The sequence below is a fragment of the Panthera uncia genome, chromosome F1 (genome assembly GCF_023721935.1).
Source record: "Panthera uncia isolate 11264 chromosome F1, Puncia_PCG_1.0, whole genome shotgun sequence".
Lineage (NCBI taxonomy): Eukaryota > Metazoa > Chordata > Mammalia > Carnivora > Felidae > Panthera > Panthera uncia.
This window is the reverse complement of record NC_064813.1, coordinates 51,615,019-51,628,835: the sequence shown is the minus strand read 5'-3', so window position 1 is coordinate 51,628,835 and position 13,817 is coordinate 51,615,019.

Genomic DNA, 13,817 nt, shown 5'->3' with positions numbered 1-13,817 from the left:
CAGAAGTCAAAAGAAATTTTTATAATGCACACACCCATGGATCATGGCTGGGGGTTTTCACATCATTCATATACATATGCAATTATGGAAGTTGCAGTTCTCATTTTTTAAGTGAACTTGGTGTTCCAACATAATTAGTTTAACAGACAAAAATCTCAGTAATCAAAAAATAGAACATAAATGAAGATAGCTGATAAAATAGTGCTCTGGTAAAAAAAAAATCAATCAAAAGAAGCATGAAAAAATTAACTTGTAGAAATGTATGCCCTGACAATGGATAAGTTAGCTGTAGGTAAAATGATCATTGTTTTGCTCAAGATCGAGTATTATAACATTTGCCGTTCTTTTAGCCATAAATGAATTTTTCTGCCTGCCTGACTTTGTAATCAGAATCTGCCAGAATGCTATTTACATGTACCATCATTTGCAAAAACAGAAACACACTCAGGGCATCAAAGTTGATAATACATAAAGTAAAAGCACTTGCTGCTTTACCGAAACTTTGTTATTTAAGTGAAATACTGACTAAGATGAATTGTGCTACTCAAAAGTTAGGTTAGTCCATGCACAATTGGGCAACTTTCAATTATAGAGTTCTTGACGCTTCCCTTGAATAGGACTAGCTATTAACATTGGCCTCACACTGAGATAAAACTACATATTTAATCTTAAAGTACTCACGGAGTATAAAGCACCACTGCTGTTAGAGCTTTCCTAGTTTCTATTGCTCAGCTTCACTTTGTCAGCACCGTGAGAAATCTAGTCTTTGTGAATGCTCAGCTTATGGCATTAGGAAGACTGTAGAAGAAATGCTGGCTATTTACATGGGTAGTGCATATTTAATTTAGTCTCCATCATTATCATACCCATGCTTCCAAAATGCAAACTTCTTTTATTAGAATAAAGCATGTCATTATTATTTTGTGCAAAAAAACCCTCATTTCTTCCTAGGAGTGGGGGGCGGGGGTGGAGAAAGTCTAAATGATCATAATGGAGATTTAGGGAAGCAATTGAGAGGAGAAGAGCTAGTTTTGAACTGCTTCTCTGACTCAAAAATTGATCATCTATCACTTCAATAACGAGAATTCATTAGGGTTACTGTGAGTTAAAATGTGATGTAAAACTACTATTGCTCAAATGGGTAATCTCTGCTCTTTGTTTTCATTTGTTCAAAAATAAAAGGAAGTAGATAATTTGCCTGTCATGTAAAATAAAGCTCTAGAAACATTAAACAAGATAAAAGTGCTTTTAGGTTTTGCTGCTTTCTCAGTTCTAATCACAAGAATATGTTCTGTTCAAGCTTTTGAAATGAAAGTATTTTTAAATCCTGAAGGACTGGTGCAGTGGTCATTATAAGCATGGATCTCTAAGGTGAGCATCAGGTTGAGCATTAGAAGGATAACAGGATCCAATGTTCTTCTTCTTCTTATCATTAGAATGTGATTCAGAGCAAAGATGAAATAAGGGGAAAACACTTTTTTTAATTTTTTTAATGTTTATTTATTTTTGAGACACAGGGAGACAGAGCGTGAGTGGGGGAGGGGCAGAGAGAGAGGGAGACACAGAATCTGAAACAGGCTCCAGGCTCTGAGCTGTCAGCACAGAGCCTGAAGCAGGCCTCAAACCCACGAACCGTGAGATCATGACCTGAGCTGAAGTCGGATGCTTAACCAACTGAGCCACCCAGGCGCCCCACGGGGAAAACACTTCAGATAGAAATGTACATGCATACTACATGGAGCTACATTGCCACAAAATTGACCTCAGTCTTTTACATTGAAGAGAGATTGAAAAAATAAGTTGTTTTTTTAATTTTTATTTTTAGAAATCAAATGCAGTTTGAAAATCACTGACCATTGCTGAATCCAGCAGTGTAGGAATGGGGGAGAAGCAACATCCCCATTAACATTCCCACACTTTATGGTACTGGCACAAGAACAGACACTCAGATCAATGGAACAGAAAAGAGAACACAGAAATGGACCCACAGATGTATGGCCAACTAATCTTTGACAAAGCAGTAAAGAATATCCAATGGAATAAAGACAGTCTCTTCAGTAAGTGGTGCTGGGAAAACTGGACAGTGACATGAAGAAAAATGAACCTGGACCACTCCTTACACCGTACACAAAAATAAACTCAAAATTGATGAAAGACCTAAATGTAAGATAGGAAGCCATCAAAATCCTCAGGGAGAAAGCAGGTGAAAACCTGTTTGATCTTGGCCACAGCAATTTCTTACTCAACACATCTCCAGAGGCAAGAGAAACAAAAGCAAAAATGAACGATTGGGACCTCATCAAAATAAAAAGCTTCTGCACAGTGAAGGAAACAATCAACAAAACTAAAAGGCAGGCAGTGGAATGGGCGAAGATATTTGCAAATGGCCTATCAGATAAGGGGTTAGTATCCAAAATGTATAAAGAACTTACCAAACTCAACACCCAGAAAACAAATAATCCGGTGAAGAAATGGGCAAAAAACATAGACACTTCTCCAAAGAAGACATCCAGATGGCCAACTGACACATAAAAAATGCTCAACATCCCCTATCATCAGGGAAATACAAATCAAAACCACAATGAGATACCACTTTACACCTGTCGGAATGGTGAACATTAACGACTCAGACAACAACAGATGTTGGTGAGGATGCAGAGAGAGAGGATCTCTTTTGCACTGCTGGTGGGAATGCAAGCTGGTGCAGCCACTCTGGAAAACAGTAGGGAGGTTCCTTAAAAAATTAAAAATAGAACTACCCTACGACCCAGCAGTTGTACTACTAGGTATTTCTCCAAGGGATACAGGTATGCTGTTTTGAAGGAGCAAATACACCCCAATGTTTATAGCAGCAGTATTGACAATAGCCAAAGTATGGAAAGAACCCAAATGTCAATCGATGGATGAATGGGTAAAGAAGATGTGGTATATATATACAGTGGTATTACTCGGCAGTCAAAAAGAATGAAATCTTGCCATTTGCAACTATATGGATGAAACTAGAGGATATTATGCTAAGCAAAATTAGAGAAAGATAAATATATGACTTCACTCAAATGAGGACTTTAAGATACAAAACATGAACATAAGGGAAGGGAAGCAAAAATAATATAAAAACAGGGAGGGAGACAGAAACATAAGAGACTCATAAATATGGAGAATAAACAGAGGGTTACTGGAGGGGTTGTGGGTAGGGGGATGGGCTAAATGGGTAAGGAGCATTAAGGAATCTACTCCTGAAATCAGTGTTGCACTATATGCTAACTAACTTGGATGTAAATTTAAAAAAAATAAATAAAAATTAAAACAAAAAAAAATTCCCATACTTTATGAGGGAGAGTATGTACCAATACTAGATTATTGATCCTGGTTCTTTTGTATCCAATTTATATTCTTTTGAATTCCCATGTTCAACTTTCTTGAGAGTAGAAAGAAATATGGAAGCCTTTAGATAACTTTGAGATCAATAGTCCAATGTAAATATTAAATAAATTGGAAAGATTATCATGCTAAAGAAACTAAGGCTAATAAGTGACTATTTTATGCCAAGAAGTTACAGTTTTTGAAGGAAGGAACAATTATTAGGCTGTGCTTGCTTCATGAAAATCTCCCTTAACACCACACTTTTGCTCTTCTAATACTCATAAAGTATTCTGATTTTCAATTATTTTCTTCATACTAGGAAATAAACAGCACAGGAAAAAATGACCATTTTCCTGAGTCTAGTATATCTTTCTTTATAAATTCAAAAAGTTATCATTTTGATATACAAATGAATCTTTGTGGACTTTTGCTTTGTTTTGTTTTTAAAAGTTTATTTATTTATTTTGAGAGAGAGAGTGGGGGAAGGGCAGAGAGATAAGGGGAGAGTGAGAGAATCCGTAGCAGGCTCCACTTTACCAGCGCAGAGCCCAGTGTGGGCTTGAACTCACAAACCGTGAGATCATGACCTGAGCTGAAATCAAGAGTCAGTCGCTTAACCAACTGAGCCACCAACGCCCCCAAGTCTTTGTGGACTTTGATGAGAAACAAAGCTTGAGTCACATGGGATGCAAGAATAATAGATAAATAGGAACTTAGACTAAAGATGAACATACCACATACACTCTGAACAACCACCCAAAATAACATTTACCATTAACATCATCCCATGATTTGGAACAAAAGATATATTGTAGAATGCATTTGATAGATTGTAACGTTGTTAAAATGTCAGCATGTAGAACTAAGTACTCTTACCATAATATAGAGGAAAAACAAATTTGTTGTTACTGTTGTTTTTGTTTGTTTAAGACAGTTTTATAACATTTGGCTTAACATTAGAGACCACACTATAGGAGAGAATAGTGAAATCATTTTCTCAGATAGTATCCAAAGCTAGTGACATTTTTATGCTGCATGTATTGATAGGAAAAAAATAATACAGTACACTAGTGCACTGTTGGTGGGAATGCAAACTAGTGCAGCCACTGTGGAAAATAGTATGGAGGTTCCTAAAAAAAAGTTAAAAATAGAACTACTCTACACCCCAGCGATTGCACTACTGGGTATTTACCCAAAGAATACGAAAACACTAATTCAGAGGGATACATGCACCCCTATGTTTGTAGCAGTATTATTTACAATGGCCAAGATATGGAAAAAGCCTAAGCACATTGATTGACAAATGAATAAAGAAGTGGTATAAGTATATATGACAGAATATTATTCAGCCATAAAAAAGAATGAAGTCTTGCCATTTACAATGACATGGGCAGAGGTGGAGATTATAATTTTACGCAAAATATGTCAGTCAGAGAAAGACAAATAACATTTGCTTTCACTCATATGTGGAATTTAAGAAACAAAACAAATGAGCAAAGGAAAAAAGAGAGAGTGAGGAAAATCAAGAAACAGACTCTTTAAATTATAGAGAACAAACTGATGGTTACCAGAGGGGAGGGGGTGGGAGGATGGGTTAAATAGGTGATGGGGATTAAGGAGGGCACTTGTGATAAGCACCAGATGATGTGTGAAATTGTTAAATCATTATATTATACACCTGAAACTAGTATAACACAGCATGTTAACTAACTGGAATTAAAATAAAATCTTAAAAAGCCAGAAAAAAATAGAAAGGAAAGAAAGAAAGAAAGAAAGAAAGAAAGAAAGAAAGAAAGAAAGAAAGAAAGAAAAAGAAGAAAGAAAAAAGGGAAAGGAAGAAAATAGCACATGTCTATACTGGTCTATATTTATTGATCTATTTTGAAATTTACTGATTCTTTTTCCCTTTCATCTCCTTTCTGCTGTTAAACACAACCAGTGGATTTTTTATTTCAGAGGTTTGTATTTGCAATTTGAGAATTTATATTTGATTCTTTTGCATACTTACTATTTCTCTGATGAGATTTCTCATCTGTTTATTCATTAGGGCCATAATTTCATTTATATTGATGAGTTTAATAATTAAAAGTTACTTAAATTCTTGTCTGCTAATTCCAACAACTGGATAATCTCACTGTTGATATCCATTCACTGTGTTTTCTTTAAAAAAAAATGTTTACTTATTTTTGAGAGAGAGAGATAGAGCATGAGCAGGAGAAGGGCAGAGAAAGAGAGACACACAGAATCTGAAGCAGGCTCCAGGCTCTGAGCTGTCAGCACAGAGCCTGATGCAGGGCTCAATCCCATGAACCCTGATATCATGACCTGAACCTAAGTCAGCTGCTTAACTGGCTGAGCCACCCGGCCGCCCCTGTTGTGTTTTCTTTTGAGAATGAGTAACATTTTCCTGGACTACATAATGAACAGAGTTACTGTGATATTATAGAGGCTTAGAATGCTGTTGTAATACTCTGAAGAGTCTTGATTTTAGTTTTAGTGCGCACTTAATGTGTTTGGATTTAAACTGCAAAAATTGCCTTTTGTGTGGCAGCTCATATCAAAGTTCAGTCTTTTTTACCTTTAACTGGATGTTTTAACTTTAGATCATGCATAGTCTCACAATCAGCCAAATATTTTGGCAGATTTTATACACAAAATATTGGGCTTCCCCCTCTTGCCTTCTCTTTTCTGGGATTCCCCCCAATTTGCAACCCTCCCTCAGACTACAATTCTAACTTTATAAACTAAAATATTTATTGAAGTGTCCATATAGAGCCTGTCAACCACAACTATTGGGCTGGTTTTAAATTTTGAATGTGTAGGAACCATGTTATTTCAGAGTGACAATAGTTTATATAAAAATGCAAGTACAACTCTTATAGCTAGTTCTCTAAACTCATGAAAACTCTAAAATAAGTTGCTTTAATGTGTATGGTTAATTTAAAGAAAATAGCCCATGCAACCAGTTGCTAAGAGTGAAATCTCGGCCAATGATCTATCCTGAGCAGCTGTATTTTGAAAAGATGATTAAGACAAAGACAGGGATAGAGAAACACAATATTTCTTCTAACTCTCAGTTCTGGAAACAGGTTTGTTAAACTGAATTTAGATATATTTATATAATTTAGATATATTTCTTCCTGAAGTATCATTGTACTTGAAAAAGCTTAGCAACAACACTGACCTTGGTTTGAATTCTGGGTGTTGAGTAAGTTAGGGAGCCTCTCTGACCCTCAGTTCTCTCACAGGCAAAGTGGAGTCCTAACCGTTATCAGGCAGCATTTTTAAGTGATTTCAGATAACATACAGTGGCCATTTTAATGCTTGGCACACATTAGCTGCTCTATTTCCTTATTTGTATATGTATCTCACTGTTTCCTCTGGATAGGGATTAATTATAATGAATAACTTAGGTATGCAATAATTATTTACTGAATAAATGAATAAAAGGAATTCAGGGGGTATTTTATGCTCCATATCCCATGTCTTCATAACTGATAAAAATTTTTGCAAACAGAAGCTTTTTTGGTCATAAATCATAATTTTAGAGTTATGTCCAAAATTTATGTTCTTAGTATTTTTCTTTTAGCATCATGTTGTAGTTTTATTCTGCTTTCTCTTTTAAATTCCATGATCACTGTGGCTTATAAATTAGCATCTCAGACTAATAGAAATTAACACTAAATTTAGTTATGATTATTTGTAATCCCAATGACAAAGAGAAATAGACAATGTTTAAATAGAGCAACATATTTTCTCAAATGGGATAATTTCCCTCAACTCAGTATTATCTTACGATGTAACATGTTTGTCTTTTTTCTGTAGGTATGAGAGGGAGTGATTGTGCCTTTTCACCAGTATACTAGCACCAAAAATTGACAACATGATGAGGTTTAACTTTATGGTTAATTTTATAAAGGTGAATGTCAAGGTCATTTTATAGATAATTCTGATTAACTGATACATCTTTACCACTTTCCAAAGTGCTTTCTTAACATACTCATTGTTTTCCTTTATGTGAAGAGACATCCTTTGGAAACCAGTGGCTAGTTTTCCCACTGCTAACCATGAATAGTGCTATGTAATTAGCTCAAAGGCAGACATTTTATAAATATGTTTAATTGAGCCTTTTCTACTTGAACTGTTTATTTTATAATCTGTTGTACTGACTGGACAGGGCAGTTTCCAAAACACGAACCTGGGATTGATTACAAGAATGCTTGACATTTTGCCTGCTTTTGCTAAGGTTTCAAGAAACTGGTCCATTTGATTTTAAAGTACATAGTCATGAAATTTAAAATGGCTCTGGACACTGGGCTTTTTTTTTTCCCCTGTGAAAATGTGTAGTATATGTGGGAAGACCTGTCCTGTCTTATCAGTCAACATTATTTTAGACAGAGTACCTGCCTTTCCCTGGGTGACATATATGCCAATTATCCAGAGGAATTCAATTCTGTTCCAGCTGCTTCCAGTTCTTATTTATAGGCCTGATTATCTGACAGACCATTCCTAAATATGTAGCTAGTAGGCTAGAAATGTCATTCTTACCTCTACAAGACAAACAATTTTGATAAACACTGCATCTAAACTTCAGAAGTAACCCAAAGGAACACAAATGGCCTTGATATTTTTAAAAAATTATATTCTTTGATCCAAACACTTTTGAAATATAAACACTCACATGAGAATAGTAGTAATTGAAACTTGTTTATGGCCCCCAAATTGTACATTGTGTTCATCTTTGAAAATGCTCACATCGCTTAGTAATAACTATTTGCACTCAGAATAGATCTTTCATCTTAGATTGTCAAACTACAATAGTCAGTCTGAGTGGTGAGGGAGATAAGTATTGTATTCCCTTCTTAAGTGTTTGTAGTTAAAGCCACCACGAATGCCAAGACAACCAATTGAAAAGATAAGAGGATTCAGTCAAAATGGATACCTGTTTACCACACAGCAAATTTAGACAATTTTACTGCCCTGTTCCAATTTCATAGATTTGACCGAACTGACTTTAGGTTTGAGGTTTAGATCTTAATCTGTGACCATACACTTGCGACAATGTGGTTCTGAGAACTGTGCTGACTTTTCTTAGTACCAACAGCCATGTAACAAAAGCCTGTGCAGACATGGGGGCAAAGTGGCCATTTTGGTCCCCCTGCCGGTGTTAGAATAAGATGGTAATTTGGTTCAAAGTAAGATCAGAATATCCTTAGAATGTTTCTACTATTGTTTGTATAGACAGTTTTGATATTTAAATGATTATAGACTGTTAGAGCATATCAATTTTTTGATAGTGAGGAAATATTGTCTCTCATTTTCTTTTCTTAAAATTTGCTGAAATTTATCCAGTGTTTTTTTATATCTGTGCCATGATTTGAAACACTTTGCAAAAATTAATTTTCACAAACAAAAATTAAGTAGATGCTATTATTTTCTCCACTTTACAGATGAGGAAACCAAGGCATAGAATGGCCAAGTAATTTGCACAAAGTTATGCCTTTATCTGCTAAAACCACAATTCTAACCTAGACAGTTTGACTACAGGTTTACTAAGGATAGTTTTGATCATGAATCATCAATAAACCAACATGCTCTGTATTATGCCACGTGAAATTAGTCACAGAAGGACAAACACTTCATAATTGTATTTATAATGCAAGTTGTATATGCATTTGTATGGAGTTGTGTACATTGTTTTATACAGAAAATGCTTATATGCGTTTTCTGGGGAAAGGAGAGGTAGTTTGCATCAACTTCTCAAAGGAGTTCATGATGTAAAAAGAAGAACCACTGTGTTGGCTCAAGGCAAAGGCATGATAGCCTGGCAAGTGCACAGTTCACTAGAGGAAAGCTTCTCCATGGCTGGCCACCTGCTAGAGTCTGCAGATTATCTATGTAGAGGAACATTGAATAAATACATAAATATATTGAAGATAATGGGAGGCAGGCTTTCGCCACTGGAGAAGGGGAGTACAAATATGAAATGGTGAAAACTTGAATGAACCCTGTGTATTGGAATGGAATTCATGGTATTGGTGTAAACTCATGCTGTCAAGATGTAGAGATAGATATATGTGGATCTAAATACATACGTATTTTTAGCTCTGCCCACCCAAGTAACCATGAGCATACCCCAGCAAAAACCAAGAAACTTCTCTAAAGTCCCAGCCGGTGAAGGGCAAGACCAGGATTTGAACCCAGGCAGTTCAATTCTATGCATTGCACTCCTTTACCACAATGCTTATAAGAAAATTATAGTCAGTGCGTGGAATGTCAGGAATCATTCGTGTCTACTAAACAAACAAATACTTTTTTTTTCTGAACTCATTGATAGAACCCTTCCATTATAATGTTAAATCTTTCCATTCTTTGCAGTATTATCTAAAACCAATCAATTATAAATATTTTCCTAGGTTAGCCTCTATTGCTATTACTCTTTGAAAACATAAAAATGCATGGTTTTTTTTTTTTTTTTGGAATTTAAACCAATTCAGTATTTGTGTGCATGAATCTAATGGTAAAAATTAAATAATTGCTAAATTTATAGAAAACTTAAGTCCAGCCTGGTCACTGCTTTGCATACGTTTTCTCAATTCATTGCACAGCAGCAGTCTGAATTCAGGTCTGTTAATGTCCCCATTTTATTGATAGTGTATCTCAGAGAGTGGTTACATAAATTTTCTCTTGACAGTTGATGTCACTGGGCTTTATACTTTGCAACTGTTTGTTGTAGACTCATAATGCATTCATGGCAGGATCATGAATGTGTGGTACTATGACTCACAAGTCCTGGATATCTATGAAGAAGAGATTAAGTTGAAAGATATCACTGTTTCTCCTTTTGTGGAAAGTGACTACATGACCCCATCTCTGTAGTCTGTTTCACCCTGGATAGAGGGAATTTTGTGATATTTTAGAGAACTGTTTTAAGGAACTTAAGGAGAGTTCAACATGAAAGCACATATCAACTTTTGTTATCAGACTTATTTTTCAGACATTGTGTTGCACTGTTAAAAAAAAAAAAAAGGTATTTTCTCATGTAGAGATGGGCCTACAGCTAATGTGCTCCATACATCTGTCACTGACATAGGGACTGGTCAATTGACAGAAATGTTAGTGAACTAAAAACAAGGCTTAGAAAGGCTTTCAAGAGATCTAGCAGCACTGAACTCACCGAGGAAGGTGTAAAAGTATAAGCCCCAAATGACTCTGCTGAAATCCCCGTAGAGATTTGAACCGGCTGCAGTTAGAAATACAGAGCAGAACCAGTGGCGAGCAGCACAGATGAAAGTTAAATGGTAGCATAAAGCAAACAGTCAAATTTGAAATCAAAACTATATCATTCAATTGCCAGTGAGGGTACGAAGAGTTTCTCAAGTTTGATCAAAATAGGGCATTTCATAAGACATATCTCCCTAGATAGGTAGATACAATATGGGGAAACCAGGTGAGACTGTAGTTTTTTTCATAATGCATTTACTTTATTTAAATTATTAAGTTATTTTTCATTTTATTGGAGTTTTATGAGGATGGGTAGACAGAAAAGTTGAAGGCCTGTCTGTGGGTATAAAATTAGACAAGTTTTTGAATCTACATAATCAAAGCTGGGTTATGCCAGGAAGACTCTGGGTTAAATTGGTTATTATTCAGAATTGATAAGTATTTGGAAAAATGTTAAAACACCTTATAGTTTTCATAGTTAGGGATGACTATAGACAAAAACATGTGATTTTTAAAATTCCTTTCCTATCCTCCCTTCTTAAGGGTTTTTTTCTTTTTTTCTTTTTTTTTTTTTCTGTCTCTAGTTTTTCCAGGCACAGGGTTCTAATGCTACCTGACCTCCTCAATTATGGTTCACTATCCTGGGTCATCTCGTGCTGGAAATTCTTCCTGCTTCTCTGTTTCCCCTGGAAAGGGCTTAGACATCATATCCAACTGATCTATTTAGACACCCATGTTATGCTATTGGCTTAGTCTTATGATTCGACTAAGGTAACATTCGACTAAGGTAACAGTGTCTCTGGGCTTCATTTTTCCCTCAGAGATTAAAAAAAATAATTCCTATCTTTGAAGTATATTTTGAGAATTAATTAGAGTATAGATCAAAAGCTTAGCACAATCTATGGAACATATTAGGGTGTCAGTTAACATTAAAGAATGACGATGATAAGATCTGCCCACAATTCTGCTGCCTTTATGTTAGAAGGAACATAAACTGATTGTAAAAATTTATACTGAACTGTTAATGATTCATTTCCATAGACATTGAAACTTAAAAAAATGAAATGTTTAATCTAATGAAGTTACTGATACATTGCGTTTTTAAGGACATTTAGGAAATATATTTTAATGTTCTGGACAAAACTTAAGTAACACTATGTAGTTCTAAATTTTTACTACTTTTAATAAAGATCAATTATAAGCATCCAGTATACATATATATAGTGGTAAATCTGGCTCTGGCCAGAGTTCTCACTTTCTCTCTCAGAAACAAGTATAAAATACTCTGTTGAAAATATTTTAAAATTAAATGTGTAGATACATCAAATTCATGTACATGGAAACCCTAGTTATTAAACCCTCTCCATATATCCACATCCTTGAAAACATAAAACTGTAAAGCAAATTGTGTAGTATGTTCTTCACCAAAATCTTAAAAGATGCCTTTACTCTGCATTCAGTCAGGTTGATGTAAGTTTCAATAACGGAGCTAAAATATAGCAGGGTAAAATTTCCAAGAGGCTGGAAGGATGTCGAATCAATGGAAAATTGGAATTTATATAAGAAAGAAACTACAGAGATTGATAAAAAAAAATCTATTTGTAAATAATCCGTAGTGAATATGTATACATTACAAAAATGGAAAGAATGAATGATGATGTTTATAGTGCCATTAATCCTTTTTTTCCTTCCTTCCTCCCTCTTTTCCTCCTCCCTTCCTCCCTCCCTCCCTCCCTTCTTTTCTTCCTTTCTTCCTTTTTGCTCTTATTTTTTTATTGTTGTTCTTGATGTTCATTTTTTGGTGTGTAGTGCACTGTATGCACGCAGTTCACAAATTAATAGTAGTAGTAAAAGTGGTAATACACTCAACATCTTTTGTACTTGGGTTAAGAATCAATCATTGCAGTATCTCAGGAGCATTCATGTGCTCTTGTCCAAAATATTCCCATCTTTTTCTTTCCTTTGTAGTGTTTCTACCTATGTACATATCTTTAAATAATGCAGTGTTTAATTTTGAAAAACATGTAGCAAAGACAAACCTGGTTGAAAAGGGAATAACAATATCACTAATGTTAGAAGAAGGATCCAAAAGAAGTTAAGCTAAACAGAGCCTCTGGATCATAGTTTGACTTCAGCCTCTTTGAGAGTTTGAGGAAGTCAGTGGGTAAGGACATGAAACAATCCTAAGAAACAAAAGACTTGGTAAAATTGAGTGATCTGACAGGCCTAGAATATGACTAGAAATTGTGGGGTGATATGGAATTCCCTGCTTCTAAGCTCCCGTGGTCTACTTCCTGCTCTTAAATATAGATCAAAGAAGACTCCTTGCTTTGAGGGAGAAATGGGGGGTCATCAGCTGATCCAGGAAGGAGAAACATAAAAAAAGAAGAATTTTGACAAAAGGTCAAATTGATACAGGTATAGATATGATTATGAGTAAAGTTCATTTGGGCATTCTGTTCTGAGGTTAAAAAGATGGTGGCCAGAGTGGCAATGGGGATATTGGTGATAAGAACCCTCCTCAGCTCTGTTTCTTGAGGCACAGTGTTCCAATCTGGACCCATCGCCCTATGTCATTGCTGTGCATCTACTCGTTTTGGGCACTTCCTTCCCCATCCTCTCTGGAAATCCATTGCTATGTCCTTTTTGTTGACTCTTGTCTTGTAGCTCATGTCTTCCTCTTTCTTGGTTTGTGTTTCAGTTCAAGTGTAATATTTTCTCAATGGCTTTTTAAGAAAAGGTATGTGGGAGATAAGATTTTTAAGACCATGAAGGTTTAAAAGTATTTTTTGACTACTGCCTTTTTTTGGGTATAGAATTTTCTTCATAATTTGAAGCTCCATTATCTTCTTGATTCTGATGAAACAATTAAAGCCATTCTGATTCTTGATACCACATATATGATCTCTGTGGTTTCTTTCTCCCTCTCTACAACTAGTAGATTCTCTTTTTACTCCCAGTGTTAAGAAAACACAATATATAGGTCTATTCTCATCCATTGTGCTAGGGATTCAATCTGGCAACTACTGTTCCATCAGTTCTGCACAAGTTTCATTCCCTTTGTTTTCCCCTGTCTCTCTAGAACTTTTTTGCGGTGCTCTACTTGTTCCCTTTTTTTCTTCTACCTCTTTGATTTTTTGCTTTTCTTTCTCGGAGATCTCCTCGGTTTTAACTTCCTAATCTAGTAGAAGAATTTTAATTAGACTATAATGTTTTTAAATTGAAAAGGC